Here is a 21,261-nt window from a genome sequence, read left to right as displayed (position 1 = left end):
TAGTGATGCCTTTTGGTCTTTGTAATGCTCCATCCACTTTACAAAGCCTCATGAACAAGATTTTCAAACCCTTCCTACTCAAGTTTGTGCTAGTCTTCTTCGATGATATCTTGATCTATAGTAAAGTATGTGAATCACACATAGAGCATGTTGATAAGTGCAAGTCAGGAAGGAGTATGAGTTGAACCCAAGAAAATGGAGGCTATGCTAGATTGGTCACGTCCCAAAACATTGAAGAGCTTGAGGGGATTTGTAGGACTTCAGGCTACTACTAGATATTTGTGAAAAATTATGGCAAAATTGTAGCTCCCTTAACTTCACTCCTTAAAAAGAATGGCTTTGTCTAGAATGAGTAAGCCACATAGACATTTACTGCTTTAAAGAAAGCCGTGCGCTCTACTCTAGTATTAGTATTGCGTGATTTTAATAAGACTTTTTGGAATGTGATGCTTCAGGTTGAGGTCTAGGAGTAGTATTGATACAAGGATGCCCATTGGCATTCTCCATTAAGCAATTGTGTGACTACAATTGGGGAAAATCCACATATGAGAAGGAAATGATGTCCATCCTTCATGTAGTGGAGACTTGGTGTCCATATCTCATAGGGAGGTGTTTTCAGATCAAGATTAATTATCATAGTTTAAAGTACTTCCTCAAACAACAATTGTCTTCACCAGAGCAACATTAATGGGTCACCAAAATGTTGCGATAAGATTATGAGATCATATATAAGAAGGGTAAAGAGAATGTTGTGGCTGATGCCTTATTCAAACTATCCTCCCATGTATTCACTCTGTGTAGGTGAATAATCTGATATGTGATGCAAGTTAGAAAGAGGCATTTCTTTGTTCTCTCCATGACAGTCCATGAAACACAGTCTTCAAACATCCATTTCTATTTGATGCCCTAGGAATTTTCATAGCCCTCCATTCTAATTACTCAAGTTGAGCATCAAAATGTTTTGCCTTCTCCCACTTTTGCCTATTAGGGGACTCAAAATAGAGCAATTGTTAATTTTAGATAACAATGGTATGTTCTATGCTTTAGCACAATTTACTTCAATCTTCCTTATCGGCCCAATGACAATTTCCAATTATATTCAATAGCAATCACATTAAATTGAACACATTGATAGTAAATGCAAATAGAACATAAAAACATGTGCAGAAGACAAATCAAGACAAGAGGACACAAGATATGGTGGATGCCAGGGACAAACCCCAATGTGGGGAAACCCTTTGATCAAATCTTCTTATTATTCTTCAATAGTTCAACAGAGAGAGAGAGAGAGAGAGTACAAATATCAAATTAACATGCCCAAAACAATCCTGTCAAATCAGTAGTCAACAACAGTCAACTGCAGCCCTAACTAGAAAGTCAATAGTGGTCAAAGCAGCTTCAAAATGTCCTCCAAGCAGCTCGGTCAACAGCAGATAAATTCAGCCTTCCAAGAGGGTCAAAGTCAACCCAAAACAACTTGGTCAAACCAGTCAAAGGAGAGAGAAATCCTTGCTGTAAATTCTGCAGTCAAATTAGAAGTCAATGTTGAAGTCAACTCAGTCAACTTGTCCCAAACTCCTCGAAAACTATGCCAATAAATGCGGTCTTAAAAAATTGGAATTCTGCCCACAAGAACGAAGTCAATGCTGGTCAAAGGCACTCAAGTCAATGCTATTCTATTTTCCTGAAATTTGGCTAGCAAACAAACCCAGAAATTCATCCTCCTTTCACACGTGCGAAGTAGAGAAGGCTGCCTCCAAGCTGTATGAACCAATCAAGAGAGGAGAGAGAGATGTGTGATGAGATGAGTGACGTCCAAATGAGAGAGAGGTCACTCCTATTTATACACTTCGTTGAGGGTGAGGAGACACATCTATTGGGCTTCATGAGCCTACATTTCACTGAGGCTGACCTTGACAATTTGTGCATGAGAGAGAATAAATTCAAAATTCCATTTCTGCTTGTCAGAATGAGATGATCTTTATATCAAAATTGGACCTCTTGAAAAGAGGAATCCAATGCAATAATCATCTCCATCATATGAGCTGTCCTAAGGTGGAATTTGGCCCTAGTTTCCAATTTTAACACTCCCTCTCAACTAGGGAGAATTCCACCTGCCAATCCATCTGTCATCATCATGCCAACCTGTCATCTTGTACCATCCCTGTCATCACTATCTTGCTCTGCTCTATTGAACCATGAAGTAATAATGAAGAAGAAGTGATTGAGAGTGAGTTATAAGATCATACCACTCTCCATTGACAAAAGTCAGTCCTTAATCCCAGATCAAGTTGTTGAACACCATGCATCCTAGTCATAGGGAGTACGACAATACACGATGCATCCATCGGTAGTGCTATGGTCCCTAACCATCTTTTCCCAACTCATTGGCTAGATGAGAGGTACTTCCCATGAGTCCCAGACTCTATGGGTAGGATGTGTGCTGGGGCATCGACAGGAGAAGATGAACCACTCACCCTACATGCATGTGTCCGAGTAGGGGAAGGTGAACCACTCACCCTACATGCATGTATCCGGGTAGGGGAAGGTGAACCACTCACCCTACACACATGTCGACCATAATGGGGTATCACAAGGGAAGGTGAATCGCTCACCCTGTATCTTGTGCACCATTAGGGGAAGGTGAACCACTCACCATATGGTTGCTCATAGCTCTAAGAAGTACAAGCCCCCAGGAGCTCCCAGAGCTCAGTGTCCAATTCATACGGGACCCTCATAGGAGGGTCGTTCCACGACTCCAAGTCTCTCTTGGAAGGTTAAGAATTTGACCTTCCCTAAAGGCTTTGTGAGAATGTCTGCGACCTGCTCATCTGTCTTGATGTGTTGGAGCCTTATTGCTCCACGTTGTACCATATCTCGGATAAATTGGTACCTGATATTAATGTGGTTGGAGCGGTCGTGGAACACATGATTCTTTGATACGTGAATCCTACTCTGATTGTCGCAGAAGATCACGGTGGTATCTAGCACGTGCTCAAATAGCTCACTGAAGAGCTTCCTTAACCAAACTGCTTCACAATAGGCCATACTCGTAGCAATCTATTCGGCCTCAGCGATGCTTAAAGCAACCGATTTTTGCTTCTTGCGCATCCAAAATATTGGAGCAGACCCCAAAGAGAAGCAACACCCAGACATGCTCTTACGATCCACCACACTGCCAGCCCAGTCAGCATTTGAATACCCATGCAGCCTCGAGCTCCCGACATTGTATCTCAGTCCATAGTGGATTGTTCCCGAGAGATATGTCAAGAGGTTCTTAGTAGCAATCCAATGAATGTGATGAGGCTCAACCATAAATTGACTCAATGTGTTCATAACAAAGCATATTTCAGGACGGGAGTTGACCAAAAACATCAGGGCCCCCACAAGTTGACGATACTTGGAAGGGTTCGCTAATCTGGGCCCAACAACACTTCCACATAGCTTCTTAAAGTTGAGTTCCATTAGAGTAGTCACGGACTTGCAGTCCACCATCCCACATCTCTCAAGTACCTTCACAATGTATTTTCCTTGAGAAAAGAAAATCTCACCTGGATTTTGCCAAACCTCCAATCCCAGGAAGTAGTGCATCAGTCCTAAGTCCTTCATCTTGAACTTGGAAGCCAACTCCCTCTTGCATTGATGAATGAGAGGGTCATCACCTGTCAGAAAGAGATCATCCACATAAAGGACCAGAATGAGAGGTTTGTCCTTTTCAACCTTGAAGTATAGGTTCGGGTCAGCATTGCTCCTTGTAAATCCCAGCTTCATAAGATAGCTGTCGATCCTCTCATACCCAGCCCTAGGAGCTTGCTTCAACCCATGAAGGGCTTTCTTAAACCTACATACATGTGTTTCACGATCTTGAACCTCGAACCCCTCGGGTTGTTCCACATAGACTTCCTCCTTAAGCGAACCATGCAAGAAGGCAATTTTAACATCCATTTGGTGTAGGCTCCTTCCTTGCGAGGCAGCAAGAGCTATGATCGAATGGATGGTGGTATGTTGGGCAACTCGTGCAAATATCTCATCATAGTCTACTCTTTCCTTTTGAGAGAAGCCTCGAGCTACAAATCTGGCCTTGAACTTTTTAGTAGTCCCATCAACTCCATGTTTGATCTTGTAGAGCCATTTTGATGTGACCACAGACTTGTCCATGGGTCTAGGAACCACATCCCAGACATCATTCTTCATGATCAACTCATATTCCTCCTTCATCACATCCTTCCAAACTTGTTGTTTCACGACTTCTTCGAATGTGCAAGGCTCAAATTGTACAATGGTAGCTAAGTACCCTTGGTACCTGTTCGGCTTCTTGCTTTCACAAAATGCTCCCCTCGGTGCAATATGTTTCTCAACATCTTCAAGAGTATCTTTGAGCCACAAAGGCCTTTTTCTTGAAGTAAAGGGCTCATTAGGAGGTGGATCAATGGGATCCATCGGACCTTCCACATTGGGCATTGGTTCATTAGACGGAGGTTCATCCTGCTTTTTTGCATTAGCATCATCATTGTCCTTCCTAGGGATAGGAAGATCTCAGATCTTTCTAAGAGTAGAATCTTCATCGAAAGTGACATCATGACTTAATTCCACTTCTCTTTGACCAGGCACATAGATTCTATATGCCTTCGAAGTTTCACTGTAGCCCACAAATGTTCCTTTCTTCCCAGATGCATCTAGTTTGTTTCTTTTCTCTTTCGGCACATGAAAATATACGGGACAACCAAAAATTCTAAAATGAGAAACATCAAGTTTCTTACCGGTGAAAACTTCTTCGAGTGTCTTGAACTCCAATACTTGATGTGGGGATCTGTTTTGAACATATACAACGGTGTTGGCAGCTTCTCCCCATAAGAACTTCAGAAGACTTTGGTCATGAAGCATGGCACGGGTGGCTTCTATGATAGTGCGATTCTTCCTTTTGACAACACCATTTTGTTCAGGAGTATATGCAGTAGTGGTCTCCCTCTTAATGCTAGCTTCTCTACAATAGTCTTTGAATTCATTTGACTCATATTCGGTCCCATTATCGGTCCTCAATATTTTGATCTTCTTCCCTGTTTGATTCTCGACCAAGGCTTTGAAAGAGCAGAACCATTTGAACACTTCATCCTTCTTCTTTAAGAAATAGATCCATGTTTTGCGAGAGAAGTCATCCACAAAAATAACATAGTATAAATATCCACCCAAAGATGTCACGGGCAACATACCTGATAGATCAGAATGGACCAATTGAAGAATATCGGTGGTTTGAGTTTCACTTGAGGGGAATGGTCTTCTTGTATGTTATCCAGCTTCACATCCTTGACAAACACCTTCATGATCTAAGTTGAATTCGGGCATACTTGTGACCATCTTCCTTACATCAGGTAAGGCTTTGAAATGAAGGTGAGCAAATCTCCGGTGCCATAATTCAGATTGAAGAGAAGTATCACAAGTCATTGCTCCCAACGAACTTCCTCCAACCTGATAGAGACCTTCAACCCCGAATCCAAGAGTGAATGCATCTCTTGGGTTCTTTTGCCAAACATGAACTTTGCCATCAATGAATGTCACCTTGAAACCTTTGTCTTCCATTGCAGAAAAAGAGACCAAGTTCTTTTTCAGATCAGGTACATATAGTACTTCTTGTAAGTGGAGGGTTTGACTTTGATTTAAGTGAAGAGTAACAATCCCAATTCCTTTCAAGGGATAAGTGGCATTATCCCCAAGTATAATCTCCATATTCGTCTTCTTTTCAACCAAGTTTGAGAGAGCTTCTTTGTACTCGGTGAAGTACCTTGAGGCACCACTATCAATCAACCAATGATCCAATGTATCCGGAGGAGAGGCGGTGGTGAGGGCAAAAATAAGATAGAATTTTTTTTGCTTTACAACATTAACTTCTTCATACCTGGAGTTTCTCGACTTCTTGGGAGGACGACCATTTCCATTTCGAGCAGCGGGAGCATTCCTCTTTCCTTTGTTCCTGTTGTTCCTTTGATTACCATTGCCTTTGTAGTTGTTGTTATTGTTGTCATCATCTCTTGGAGTATCCTTCTTGTGAGGACATTCTCTAGTGAAGTGGCCAAACTTGTTACAATTGAAGGATCTTCCTTTTCTTCCTTCTTTGAATCCCGACTTGAACCCTTGACCTTGATTTTTTGGACCAGCGTTATTCTTTCTCTTAGAATGAGCGGAGAAGGTGGTAGGATTGTTTCCATTTGAGGGCTTGTCTCTTTCCATCATCCTTATTTCTTCTTGAGTGCATCTAGCCAACAATTCATCAAATTCTGTAATCCTATCATTGTTGAGGATGGTAGTGTTGAACACATCCCATTCTCTTGTAAGGCCTCCAAGTGCAATAAGAGTAAGCTCCTTGTCACCAATGACTTCTCCAATAGACAGGAGATCATTCTTGGTCTTGGTAATTCTCATGAAGTAGGATTCGATGGATTCCCCTCTATCCATCTTGATGTCTTCACCTGAGCTCTGATACCATATTAATTTTAGATAACAATGGTATGTTCTATGCTTTAGCGCAATTTGCTTCAATGTTCCTTGTCATCCCAATGACATCCAGTAGCAATCACATTAAATTAAACACATTGATAGTAAATGCAGATAGAACATAAAAACATGTGCAGAAGACAAGCCAAGACAAGAGGACACAAGATATGGTGGATGCCAGGGACAAACCCCAATGTGCGGAAACCCTTTGATCAAATCTTCTTATTATCCTTCAATAGTGTAGCAGAGAGAGAGAGAGTACACATGTCAAATTAACATGCCCAAAACAGTCCTGTCAAATCAACAATCAACTGCAACCCTAACTAGAAAGCCAACAGTGGTCAAAGCAACTTCAAAATGTCCTCCAAGCAGCTCGGTCAAGAGTAGATAAATTCGACCATCCAAGAGGGTCAAAGTCAACCCATAACAGCTTGGTCAAACCAGTCAAAGGAGAGAGAAAACACTGCTGTAAATTTTGCAGTGAAATCAGAGGTCAACGCTGAAGTCAACTCGTTCAACCTGTCCGAAACTCCTTGAAAACTGTGCCAATAAATGTGGCCTTCAAAAATTGGAATTATGCCCACAAGAATGAAGTCAATGCTGGTCAAAGGCACCCAAGTCAACGCTGTTATGTTTTCCTGAAATTTGGCCAGCAAACAAACCTAGAAATTTGTCCTCCTTTCAAACATGCGAAGTAGAGAAGGCTATCTCCAAGCTGTACGAACCAATCAAGAGAGGAGAGAGAGATGTGTGATGAGATGAGTGATGTCCAAATGAGAGAGAGGTCACTCCTATTTATACACTTCGTTGAGGGTGAGGAGACACATCTATTGGGCTTCATGAGCGTACATTTGGTTGAGGCCGACCTTGACAATTTGTGCATGAGAGAGAACAAATTCAAAATTCCATTTTTGCTTGTCAGAATGAGATGATATTTATATCAAAATTGGATTTCTCGAAAAAAGGAATCCAATGCAATAATCATCTCCATCATATGAGCTGTCCTAAGGTGGAATTTGGCCCTAGTTACCAATTTTAACAACAGTTCTCTTACATTTATATTTCTTAGAGTTATTAGGCTTTGAATTGCACTTGTACTAGCAAAATTGAGAAATAGAGGAGACCAAGAGGGGGCAAATTGCAAAAGAGCTGCTGTCAGCCATGTTGTCTAGTCATTTGAAGCTCTCATTGGTTTCTCAGCTTCAGAAAGTATCCTCAAAGCCCTTTTGAGTTTCTCTAGGTCATCTTCTGTCAAAGCATGTTTGTGGAAGAATGTTCCCTTGTGTTTGTTGTCTCTTGCTTTACAACTGCCAACTAGAATATCCATAATTAGAGTTGCCAATTGTGACATCAAGGCCATGGGTTCAATGCCAGCATCTATCAACTCTCAGATTCTTCTTACAGTATTGGTAGCATTAGCTGACAAGGCTGAATCCAATAGATCAAGCAACCTTTCATCTGATACAACTCCAACAAGATCATGCACCAGGTATAGAGTGATCCTTTGCTCCAACAAGTTCAGCTGATCAAGTATCATCTCTGCATATACCATATTCAACAACAATACCATAATCAAGCGTGAAAGAAATTCCCTCAATATCTTTGGAGGTGGTACTGTAACCAATGGACTACCATCTGCCATCACCATTGCTCCTATGCCAGGTTCATATAATTCAATACAATTCCATAAACCTAATGTCCAATCATCAGGGCTTTTACTTTGAGCTAAATCATCTAGGGTTCCTGTCTCTAGAGGTAAACTCATGTGTGCTTTATCGGGATGATCTAGACCAAGGCATCACTCTGTTAGTTTTTGTAGCATCAGATGTGTTCTAGCCCTGAAATTTGGTGGAGAGGCTAGAATACATGTATTCTCCAATACCTAGAAATAGTTTCTGGAAATTCCACCTAGAGACGACTTAATTAGATTTATTAGTCAGTTTTTTAATATTTCCTAAGTCTAAACTTAGTAAATATGATTAATTAATTAGAATCAATTAAGTCATGGAGAGAATGTTCTAGAAAAGTACATGGATTGATTTCTTGTTAATCCTAGCCATCGTTTAAGATTTAATCGTGGTCGTTGAAGTCTCAACGGAGGATTATAAGAAGAAGTCGTTGGGGCTTGGAGAAAATACATCAAATCAGTTGAGCATTCGATTTTGCTGGGAAATCGATCTCCAGAGTAGCAACATTCAGTTGCCGAGGTGATTCAGTGAGATTGAAGCAGTGAGAGAGGGGCAGAGATAGTGAGGCCAGAGGAAGCTTTTCCAGTTCCGACGAGTACATTGCAGAGAGGCAGTGATTGCCACAGAGAGGCAACGCAGAGCCCTCTTGGGGAGATTTTTGTTTTGCTGGGGAGAAGGAGAAATTTTGAGCCAGAAGCTGGGCAGAGGGTCCGGAGGCAAAAAGTATCAGTTTCCAAGACAATAGCTAACAAGACAGTGAGAGGAGACGCAGTTCCGAGCTTGTAGGACGCAATAGCTGCTTAGGTTGACGCAGTGACTGCGCAGAAGGAGCAAGGAGTAGCTCAATTCGAGCTGAGGTCAATGCTGGATCACCTGTGGAGTGAGAAATTTTTCTCACTAGTTATTATTGCCAGTTATTTCTTTGCTTGGATTGCTAGTTTAAGCGTCCATAGTTTGTACTGAGATTTTCACTAATGCATAATATCAAAACCCTTGGCTGTTGCACCGGTTTTCCTGAGTTGGGTTTTTCCGGGGACTTAGTCCAAAAATAACGGTGTATTTTGTGTGTGTGCATCTATTACTTCCAACGTTTTTATTTCTTCTGCAGTATTTTATTTGTGAAGGTTGCAGTGGATTTAATTCATTATTTGCCGTAGCACACAAGAAGTAAATTGTTTAATCGAATTAACAATTAGAAGAATTAACATTAGTTGCTACAATAGGATTCAGGGTTAGCCGAATTTTCACACACTCAATTATGACAAGCTTTTTGTGTTGCTACATTGTTGCTCCTGCCATACCTCCAGTTTGATATAAAACCATTACAAGATATCAACCACAATTTGCCACCTTGCGATGCATAAGACCAAAAACTTGTTGGAGAATTGCAATTGCTTCAAGAGATAACTCATATGCCTCGTCCCGACTTAACAAACCTTCCTAGACTGATTCTGAACCATGCCTATGATCATTTGATGCATTTTGATTATCAAGAGGCCATTCAATTCCATTTTGAGTCACATCAAAAACTGTTAGCGAGCCAACCAGATTGTCATTAGGAAGATTGCCTGAATTTACATGTTTCCATTTCAGCACATAAAAGGATTGGAAGTAATGGACTTTAACATGCTCAATGGAATGTGGAGTCTATTTTTTTCTTGCTTTAGAGAAGTAGCTGCATTGCCTCTCTCAGAATTTATGCTAACTTCCCATCCTCACAATTGTTTCCTTCTACCAATCTGTGTGCGCCTCCAGGTATATCTTCAAGGGAACCGATTCTTTCTATGTGGGGCCTTTCAAGGTAATTTGGGTTGTATATGCATAATTCCTCTCTAAGAGTTCTATAATCTTGCACAGGGTCATTTGTAGATGCATCAACTACATGAACCAAAATTCGATCTATGCATAGGTGTCTTAAGAATGTTCTGCCAAGACCCTTCCCCAAATGGTCCCTGTTACCGCTCAAACTAGCAGGGGAGCTAAAGGGGATCCTTAAAGGGCAGCTACTAGACTAAGGGCAACAAATGGAGACTTAGCCCACTGTCACCTCAACTAAGGCTCCCTACTATTTATGGACTTTCACCGATGGGAGGAGACCCGGTATATTATGGAGTCACCAATGAAGGATAAATCAATGAGTGGATGTGGAGTGACCCAAATGATCCCTTTCCAGAAGAGTTTGAAGGATAGAGTTTGCTTGCTTTCTAAGCAAGGTACAATGTCTTCTAGGAGAGGAATGGAAGGATTTGAGGGTTAGGTTTAAGGGATATGATTTGTGAAGGAGTTTCCCAATCCCTAAATCCTTATTGAAATTGGTATCTCGGGTGGTTCTTGAATAATTGTCTTTTCAAAGGAATGGGACCACACGAGACCAAGTGGACCCAACCTAGGTTAGGAGGTAAGAGTTTAGCAACCAATGATGTTCTTAACCTAGACAAGGTTGGGGGAAAGGATCAAAGAAAGAATATTCACTCAAAGGTGTTGAATTGATCCTAAGAGGTTGTAGCCTTGGGGATACTAGGGCAAAGTTTGATCTCAGAGTTAGGGCTTGGCTTTTCTCACAACTCCACCATCAAAATGGCTTCAAAATGGGAGGAGGTATTGAGGAGACACCAACGCAGGAGGGGCTAGGAGATTGAACTTTTTGGAAGGCTATCTTGTCGGGAAAATGATGCCCTAGGTGAACCAACTTGGCTAGACCTAGGAAAAGGTGAAAAAGAGTTGATTTTAGGTGACCATCTCTTGGTAGATCAGTGGCTTAGTCTTGGGGGAATGGAGTCTATGATAAACATGAGTGAGGACCTTTGGTTCTTAGTCAAGGAGGCCTCAAGACTACTTTGCTAGCCTTCTAGGTCAAAGAGAAGCAATCTTGCAGAATTCGTTGATAGCTTATCAAGATAAATTCATTGATAGAATTACCCCTAGGAGATTTCATTTAAATTACATGGCCCATACATTGAGAAATGCTATATAGAGACAAAATTCCACAATTTAAGCAGTAAATGCATGCAACAATTAGCCCTAAAAATAGCGAAAATCCCAGAACAATGTATATGCCAAAGTAAAACAAGAATAACATTAAAAGCATGTACTTACATGTAATAGAGTATATCCAACCATCCACAATTTGACAATAGAGAAGCTCCAAGATAAGATAAACCAAATCCACATATCAAAATTCATCCATAAAGCTCTAATTCATCCTCTAAGAAAAAGTGCGAAATTATCAAGAGAGAGAAGAGATCCAATCCAAAGTGATGATGAGCAAATGAACTCATCCCACTATACACTAATGAGGAGTTTGAATCAGTCTCCTTGGCCTACATAAGCCCCAAAAGTAAAATAATGTGCTAATAGTCTAACTTTTGGTGACAAGCCCACCAAACTAGCTCACAAATGAAAGAATAAGCCTCTTAAGAGGTCAGATGATTAATTATACATGTCGTAGGGCCCTCCAAGAGGCCTGCTGAGGTCCATAGGTGGCATAATAAGAATAGGACTCTCAAGAGTGATGGACAAGGGGTTGCCCCTTGTTCTCTAAACACTAAACCTATGGTGCTCCCAGTGGGTGTGGGGGGAGAATAATAATCTCATGGGTCTCCAAATGAGTTGAAGATGCTTGTAGATCATCTGCAAGGGCTCTGATGATGGTGTAGGTGATGCCACATCATCCTACAAGTCCTGGGTCCGCTGCTAAGTGTATGGTACATTTGTGGGGCCGGCTGGGAAAATGTGAACCAGGTGCATGTTCATCGTCCAATAGGTGAATCTTGAGCAACTCTGAAAATCCTCGGGGATCCATGGAGTGCTAACTACTGCTGTGGAGGCCCATGGCTCTCAACACACACCCTACATATGCCAATGTAGCCCTCTGGAGGATTAGGACCCCGTATAGGGAGACCAAACCCAAGATGGAGACCATCTGCAATCCTGCATAAGATCTAATGCGTTCCATAGCCTTCCATCACAACAAGTCATTAGAGAAATTGAGTAAATGAGCTTGCAAACCATGGGCCACAGGTGGGGACTTTATAATGGCTTGCCCTTCCACAATGGGCTTTGAGATGTGCCAGTGTCTCCTAAACTCCAAATGGGGCTAACCAAGCATCCTATTAGGTGGTTTCTACTTTTAAAGGGGATAATATGTTCAAGGTACATCCTTCAAAGGTGGTGGTATGTGACAGATAGGTGAATGAAGTGGGGGATGGGAAGGGGCAGCCCTGGGCCACATGCTGGGGTGCAAAGGTAGCTAATAAAAGGGAAGCCCACACTTGGGTTTATAATGTATAGGAAGGAGCAATCGCGATACATGAGGTGCCCCAACCTTGATTTTTCCACCCTTATTTATATGTGTTTTGCCTTTTTATGATTTTTCTTTGATTAACTGCTCGAGGCTCAAGGGGTAAGAGCATGATGTATGAGATGTAGCAGTGGACACCCCCTTTTAAGCTAGGGCGGTTCATTGCCCTCCAGGGGTTGGGACAATCATGGGTTCCTATTTGATGAAGGAGGCTCATAGAACCTGTAGGAACTGTTGATTTGGGGTAGCATCGGATGTGCTCTAGGCCTCAAATTTTGTAGGGAGGCTTGGGCACATGTATTTCAAAGAACCCAACAAACATTTTGGGAAATTCCACCCTTAAACGATTTTATTAAAATAATTAATATTTTTTAATGGGACCCTCAGTCTAAACTTAGGAAATTAAAAAATATTAATAGGCATTAATCTAATTTTGGGTGTAACTTCTAGAAAAAGACGAGGATCAAGCTAAAATGATCTTAGCCATTGATTAGCTTCTAATTTGGGCCGTTGAATGTCAACGAGAAGATTATTTAAGGAGGTTTGAGGGTCATTTGGAAAACACACTGAGAGATCAAGAGATCGAATTTCTGAAGTGAGAAGTTCTCAGGAGGAAATTCCGATCGAGTAGATTTTTTGCAGTGAGGGGTAGTGAGTATCCGGAAGAAGAATGCTTTCCTAAGCTGGAGAGTATGAGGCAGAGAGAGGGTAGAACGATGTCCAAAGAGAGGCAGACGTTGGCCCACACAACGCTGACGCAGTGGCAACGCAGGCCTTAGAAGGAAATCAAATTCTTGCTGAGGAAATCGAGTTTCAGTAGCCGGGAGTCGGAGTGTGAGACCGTGTTATGAATATAATTCATAACAAGTGAGATAAATAAAACTAATATAAATATTAAATAATTAAATGCTGATTATGTTAAATAGTCATTAGTTAAGTGGAAAGGCATGTCTAAAAGACATGCCTAATCATGAAAGGTCACCTGCTTAGGTATAAAAGCAGGGCCTCATTGTAACTTTTTTTATCACTTGTACAATTTTATATATATTAATAAATTATTATTTACAAATACCTGTGTGTATTTTTACATTCAAGTTTCCAAGCTATCAGTTTTCTTGCTTCAGTATTAGTTTTTATGTTTCAGTGGTATCAGAGCCATGGCGCACAATATAATGATGCGAGTCTTTGAACATTGTTCGCCGCACAATGTGCCATTACGTTCACATCCTGAATGCGTTGAACAGTTTAGTAAAATTCAAGAAGCATTTCAGCGTTTAGAAAAATCATTTGCAGAAGTTAAAGAAGCTTGAAAGGAAAATGATCTAGATAATGATTCCGATGAAACTTATATAGATCAAGATGAGGATTCAAATAAAGCTGATCTTGATGTGAATGATGATGATCTAAATCAAGATAATGATTCCGATGAAGCTGATATAGATCAAGATGATTATAATATTGAAGATGAGAATGTTGCAGAAGATTCTCAAGCCGAAATTTTAGGAGGTAAGGTCAAACAAAGCACTAGAGATTTAGAAGAAAAACAGATCAAGAAGAAGAGAAACAAAGTGTTGAAAATTTAGAAGAAAACACTAGGAAAAGGAAGAAAAATATTGAAGAAGATGTGGGCGAAACTAGTAGGAAACAAAAACTATATATCGTTGAAGAAGAGAGACAAGCTAGAGATTCAAATATCCTTGAACTCTACAACTGCACCATAGATTTGAGAAATAAGGTACACTCAGTTATTGATAAGTTTGCAGAACGTGGACTTCAATCCCTCGTTGTGGCCAGACAGCAAGTCCCTGAGAAGAGAAAGGAAAGTCCGGGAGGTCCATGGCAATTTGTTGGTTTATTATCTTTATTCGACCCACCTCGCCATGACAGTGCAGAAACTATTCACCGTGCTCTTGACCTTGGTGTCAATGTCAAGATGATCACAGGTGACCAGCTAGCCATTGCGAAAGAGACGGGGCGAAGACTGGGCATGGGTGTGAATATGTACCCATCTTCTTCTTTGCTTGGACATCACAAGGATCCCAATCTTGAAACAATTCCCGTCGATGAGCTGATCATGAAAGCTGATGGATTTGCTGGAGTATTTCCAGAGCACAAATACGAGATCGTGAAGCGGCTTCAAGAGATGAAATACGTATGTGGAATGACTGGGGATGGAGTTAACGATGCCCCGGCTTTGAAGAAGGCAGACATCGGAATTGCAGTTGTTGATGCCACGGATGCCGCAAGAAGTGCCTCAAACATTGTACTTACAGAACCAGGGCTTAGTGTCATTATCCATGCTGTCATTACCAGTCGTTGCATTTTCCAAAGAATGAAAAATTACACGATATATGCTGTATCTATCACAATCCGTATTGTGCTTGGCTTCTTGCTGATCACCCTGATATGGGAATTTGATTGCTCTGTTTTTATGGTTCTGATCATTGCTATTCTTAATGATGGCACAATCATGACAATATCCAAGGACCATGTTAAACCATCTTCACTGCCTGACGGTTGGAAGTTGAAGGAAATATTTGCAACAGGTGTTGTTTTGGGCACTTACCTTTGCAAGGTTTTGATAATCTGTCCTTCGGGGTTAACCAGGTTTGGAATCTACAATAGCAGCAAATGCCACATCAAGGTTGGAGCGTATCGAACTCTAATGTAAATCATGTCGTCGATGGCAATGCCAATTATAACTTCATGAAAAAAAAATCTCCTCTGTCCATCCGCGGGTCCCCAATTATTCAACGCTGCAATGTTTCATTCCGTCGTCCCTTTTGTTCATTTGATTCATTACATTATGACCGTAAGTTATAAAAAAATTAATTATATAATTACACATATGCAATTAAAAATATATATATTGTATATATATTAATTATATAATTAGTAATTAAAAAACTTACATAATTATAATTATATTATATATATATATATATATATATATAACTTATAATTATATAAGCCCCAAGAGTTAGCTCAATCGGTCAAATCAAGTGCCTCGCCAATGGGAGGTCACAGGCTCGAATCCCGAAAGCTCTTGGGGTTAGGTCAGTAAATAGGCCGAGGGGTGTTGATGCCCTTCGGGTGGCGTCCACTCAGTGTTTAAAACCCTGGACGTAGCGGCTACCCACTGACCCGAGTATCTGTGAACCAGTAAGTGAAAAAACTTATAATTATATAGTATATATATATAATTTATAACTAAAAAAAAGAAAATTAGAGTTAAAGAAATATTATTAAAAAAAATATAGATTTATTTAAAAAATAATTTTATTTATTTATTTTTTTTGTAAATTAAAAAATATATATTATTATTTTAAAAAAAGCAACATAATTATAAAAAAAATAAAATAAAAATTCTAGGGAATATTACTGATGAGCTACATGACGAAACGATGACCAGATTGTATACATCGAGATGACAGACACTAAGTGAAGAAAATTGACAACATTAAAGCTTTGAGGACAAAGCTTTCGAAGGGAAGGGCTATGTTATGAATATAATTCATAACAAGTGAGATAAATAAAATTAATATAAATATTAAATAATTAAATACTGGTTATGTTAAATAGTCATTAGTTAAGTGGAAAGGCATGTCTTTTAGACATGCCTAATCATGAAAGGTCACCTGCTTAGGTATAAAAGCAGGGCCTCATTGTAACTTTCATTATCACTTGTACAATTTTATATATATTAATAAATTATTATTTACAAATACCTGTGTGTATTTTTACATTCAAGTTTCCAAGCTATCAGTTTTCTTGCTTCAGTATCAGTTTTTATGCTTCAGACTGGGACATGCCTAATCATGAAAGGTCACCTGCTTAGGTATAAAAGCAGGGCCTCATTGTAACTTTTATGATCACTTGTACAATTATATATATATATTAATAAATTATTATTTACAAATACCTGTGTGTATTTTTACGTTCAAGTTTCCAAGCTATTAGTTTTCTTGCTTCAGTATCAGTTTTTATGCTTCAGACCAGGAGGCAGAGATTTTGATTTTCTAGCCAGTAGAGGGTCTAGAGAAGGAGCAACATGATACCCAGCAAGGGTGACGCAGGAACTGCGTGGGAGTGATGCAGTTCTGCGTAGAGGGTACGCGGAGGCTCCAATTCAACATGATCAGACTCAGATTCTCCCAATGACAGGGTGAGAGCACTTCACCATTTGTTTTGTCCAGTTTCTCTCTGTATCGGATTGCTAGTTGAGCATCCAAGAATTGTATTAAGATTTACTACTGCATAATAATAAAACCCTAAGATCTGTTGCAACAGTTTTCACGCATCGGGTTTTTTCGGGGACATTTGCCCAAAAATAACTGTGTCATTTGTGTGGTATTTTCTTTCTTGCTCAGTCTCTTGTTTCCGCATAATATTTAATTAAGTGAAGGCTGTAGTGTATATGTTTCGATATTTGCCGTAGGAAACTGCAAATAATTTGGTTGATTAATTTAACAAATAGAAGAAACATTATCAATTGCTGCAGTATGGATTCTGGTTGAGGAATTTTCACATGGTATCAGAGGAGTACAGGTGAAGCAAGAAGAGTAGAGCCGGTAGATCCAGCGCTGAGCAGAAGAGGGAGTTCGAAAAAACTGCAGGAGGCATCAGTTCGAAACCCAAGAGGGTTTGTGCAGTCCAAGCTGGAGGGCTGATTTTCAAGGCAGTCTCTCTCTGAGTGAGTCGACAGAGAGGAAAGACTCCAAGTTCGAAAGTTTGCCGGGGAAGAGGGAGCAACGCTGAAGCCTCAGCGTGAGGAGGAGCTGGTGGGACACAGTCTTTTCTGCAGGTCGTTTTGCTGGGTAGAAAGACATCAAAAGAGAAGGAAAAAGCACGTTCGAGGGAATTTATTCCTCAGAGGACTTCCAACCAAGGAGTCTGAATTCTCACTTGCTGAGCAACAACGAAGAGGGGCAGATCTACAAATCTCCAGTAGGGAGTGCATAGGCCAGTCTAGTGCTGCGTAGAGGAGAGAGGAGTAGTTCGCCATGACAGCCGAGATACCTCCAGGAGGGAGGTGGGCTAATTTGGAACTGTAGTTTGAAAGAGCTACAGATGGGCAAGATCCTTGAGGAGTCCACCTCTTGGATCAATACCTTGCTACGGACCCAGTTTTGTGGTAGCAGGATGGATTAGTGTCAGATGGTGCCGAGGAGTGTCGGGGAGACAGTTGCAGTGGCTAGGAGCCCCAAACATTGAACAACATAGAGCAAAGTTGGCAACAGTGCAGATGGCACAAAGCAGAGGTCAACAACAACGTAGTTGATTCAGAGCGTCAACAACAACGTAGTTGATTTAGAGTGTCAACGCAGAAACTAGCAGCAGTCAGGCTTCAACATTCACGTGTTACCATACTGAACACAGTTAGTTCAGTAATTTTGGATGTTTTTCCATTGCTAGCAGCAATAGTTTGCAATGCAGTCGCAGTTGGCAATGGCAGTGCTACCAGTAGCATAGATGCAACACTTGAGAGGGAGTTGTAGTACAGACGCAGTGTCGACAGTGTCACTGTCCGCAGCAGTACAGTTACAGCAGCAACGCAATAGTTGGTGGACAGCATATCAGACATCAACAACGCAGAGGATGATGCTTTAGAATCAAAGTAGTATGCAACAACGTATATTGCTAGAGCACATTCCTCGCTAAGAGGGATTGTTGATTTGGGGTAGCATCAGATGTGCTCTAGGCCTCAAATTTTGCAGGGAGGCTTGGGCACATGCATTTCAAAGAACCCATAAAGCGTTTTGGGAAATTCCACCAAGAAACGATTTTATTAAAATAATTAATATTTTTTTAATGGGACCCTAGGCCTAAACTTAATTTAAAAAATATTAATGGGTATTAATCTAATTGTGGGTGTAACTTCTAGAAGAAGACGAGGATCAAGCTAAAATGATCTTAGCCATTGATTAGCTTCTAATTTGGGCTGTTGAATGTCAACAAGAAGATTATTTAAGGAGACTTGAGGGTCATTTGGAAAACACATCGAGAGATCAAGAGATTGAATTTTTGAAATGAGAAGTTCTCAAGTGGAAATTCTGATCAAGTAGATATTTTACAGTGAGGGGTAGTGAGTATCCGGAAGAAGAAAGTTTTCTTGGGCTAGAGAGTACGAGGCAGAGAGAGGGTAGAACGACGTCCAGAGAGAGGCAGACGTTGGCCCACGCAGAGCTGACGCAGTGGCAGCACAGGCCTTAGAGGGAAATCGAATTCCTGTTGAGGAAATCGAGTTTCAGTAGCCGGGAGCCGGGGTGTGAGACCGGGAGGCAGAGATTCGGATTTTCTAGCCAGCAGAGGGTCCAGAGAAGGAGCAATGTGATACCCAACAAGGGTGACGTAGGAACTGCGTGGGAGTGATGCAGTTCTACGCAGAGGGTATACAGAGGTTCCAGTTCAACGTGATCAAATTTAGATTCTCCCAGTGACAAGGTGAGAGCACTTCACCATTCATTTTGTCCAGTTTCTCTCTGTATCGGATTGCTAGTTGAGCATCCAAGAATTGTACTCAGATTTACTACTGCATAATAATAAAACCCTTAGATCTGTTGCACCGGTTTTCCCGCATTGGGTTTTTCCGTGGACATTTGTCAAAAAATAACAATGTCATTTGGGTTGTATTTAATAAAGTGAAGGCAATAATATATATGTTTTGGTACTTGCCATAGGAAACTGCAAATAATTTGGTTGATTAATTTACAAATAGAAGAAACATTATCGGTTGCTGCAGTAGGGATTCCGGTTGAGGAATTTTCACAAGAACCAGGGTGATGGCCATGATGATGGGGTAGAGCTCATGTATTGGCTTTTGCCCATGTGCTAAATGTGTTTGTCCCGACCATCTTTTGCATTTTGTGGTACATTTTCTTGTTGAATGTGGCCAAATATGCTTGTCTTTCTTTTTAATTGCATCAACCTCTGGGGCATCATTCCAGACCTAACCCAAGGTGCGGGCAAGGGGAAGGGATGAGCTAACCCTATGTGGACCCAATGGAGGAATGTGGACCTAGGTGGTAGAAATGATGAATGGGGTAATAATGAGTGGAAAGGGGTAATTAATATAAGCAGATAAAGGAGCGGGACCACGCAACCAAAATTGGGATTTCCCATGAAATACCATCCTTAAAGCCAAATGGTCAGTAAAAGAGATCCCACGAGACTAGAATCCAAGGTTAATATCCAAAAGGGGTCTAGGGGACAAGAGCACAAACCTAGCCCATTCTTTCCGCTGAATCCCCCCATTAATCCATGCCCAGAAATGTCCATGATAAGCAAACTACAATACCCAATTAAATGACAAGGCATACCGTTAGGTTTGGGAGGCCCACCTTCAAACATACGATCATGGTAGATGGGCGAGGGACCACATGGCTGGCTTAGGTGATGGAGAAATGGCACAATGAGCTAGCTGGTGGCTGCCAGTTGAGGAACATCTTGGAGAAAAAAAATTCTCCTAGGGATATCACCAACAAAATTGTGGGTAACAGTCCTCCCTTATCAGACCAAGTGAGTTTGCCAATGTTGTACGAGAGGAAAAACCCCAAATTCCAAAATCAGGGTCCCCATTAAGGCATCCAAGCTTTGGCATCAATGTTGTGAAAGGATAATTTGCAATCTTTGGCTTTGCAAGTGTCACAGACGCCAAAAGTGAGGAGTTTCCTGCATTTGGAAGTCCCATAAGACCAACATCTACCACAATTTGCCATATTAGCTCCAACGTTATTTCCTCCATGACGTTGGAATTTACAGCTCTGAATTGACTTCTATTAATTTGTGATGTTTCAGCAAGCTAATCCCTCCTCACCAACACTTTGCAACAAGTATCTGGTCGCGAGGATGAGCAAGGTCTACAAGAAGTTTCCCCCTAGCTTGCGCTTCACTACAGTACCTACAGAGACTAGAAGTCGCAGTGTTGGTGGTATAAATTCATCACGCAGCATGGGACTCAAAACACCTATATCATCAACATTCCCTCCACGCTTGGCATTATATCTTCTGATCTGGTGAAGCTTGAGTAAGGAATCTTTGCTTTCATCTGCATAAAGTACAACATCTCCTCCATGCCCACCCACGGGTAAAATCAAACTTCGGTCAGAATCCCGTCTATATGAGCCCTTTCTTTTTTCGTTCTATCTCTGCAGATTTTTGACTTGCATTGTAGGCCTAGCATGCTAAGAACAACATCATGCCCCCCATCTCCAAAGCACATTGTAATGACAACATGATCAAAATATTTATGAGGTTCTCTTTCCAAGTTATGCAAAATCTGTGTAGATGAATCTTTAACCTTGGTCAATAAGCACTGTATCAAATGACCTTGAATATCTTTGCCTGCCTATGATTTCCAGTCTTCATCTTCCATTCCAAATGTATCTTTACCCTTGCCCCTATCAAAAACAGTAGTGGGCAAAAGCCTTTCACCATTCTTAAACAGCACTGGAGCCTCCTTTTCAGTATCTGTATCATCTCTAACCTTCCCTGTGGATCCTTCGTTATTATCTTGAGTCAGTCGGCAACAAAATTCTTCTTTGGTACCCATCTTTTCCTTTGTTCCTTTAGAAATAGGGCTAGAAACTCTCTCCTCATTGGCTGTCTCATTTAAATCTGGGTGTGCCTTCTCATAGTCCATTACATAGACCCCCAATTTTAATTGAGAAAACTGCCATCTTCAGCAAGGGTTGTCTCCCTTGCAGTGTCATTGTTGGATATGGAATTATGTTCAATAGTTGTGCTGGTAAGGCTGATTTCTTGGTCTTCAATTGCTGCTTTATC

At 40.9% G+C, this 21,261-nt stretch overlaps 1 protein-coding gene and 1 pseudogene across 1 annotated transcript in view; one reads left to right on the top strand and one right to left on the bottom strand.

The window, feature by feature from the left end:
• Window positions 1-21,261, top strand: part of LOC149138942 (uncharacterized) — a 58,651-nt gene that overhangs the window by 13,869 nt on the left and 23,521 nt on the right. The window lies entirely within an intron of this gene.
• On the bottom strand, window positions 9,874-21,118 carry LOC149138943 (putative GTP-binding protein OBGC2 pseudogene; annotated as a pseudogene).

This window comes from Pinus tabuliformis, chromosome X, assembly GCF_031772625.1.
Source record: "Pinus tabuliformis cultivar Carrire ecotype Pingquan chromosome X, CPIR1, whole genome shotgun sequence".
NCBI classification, from domain to species: domain Eukaryota; kingdom Viridiplantae; phylum Streptophyta; class Pinopsida; order Pinales; family Pinaceae; genus Pinus; species Pinus tabuliformis.
Note: the sequence above shows the minus strand (reverse complement) of the source record. Positions and strands in the feature narration are given on the sequence as shown.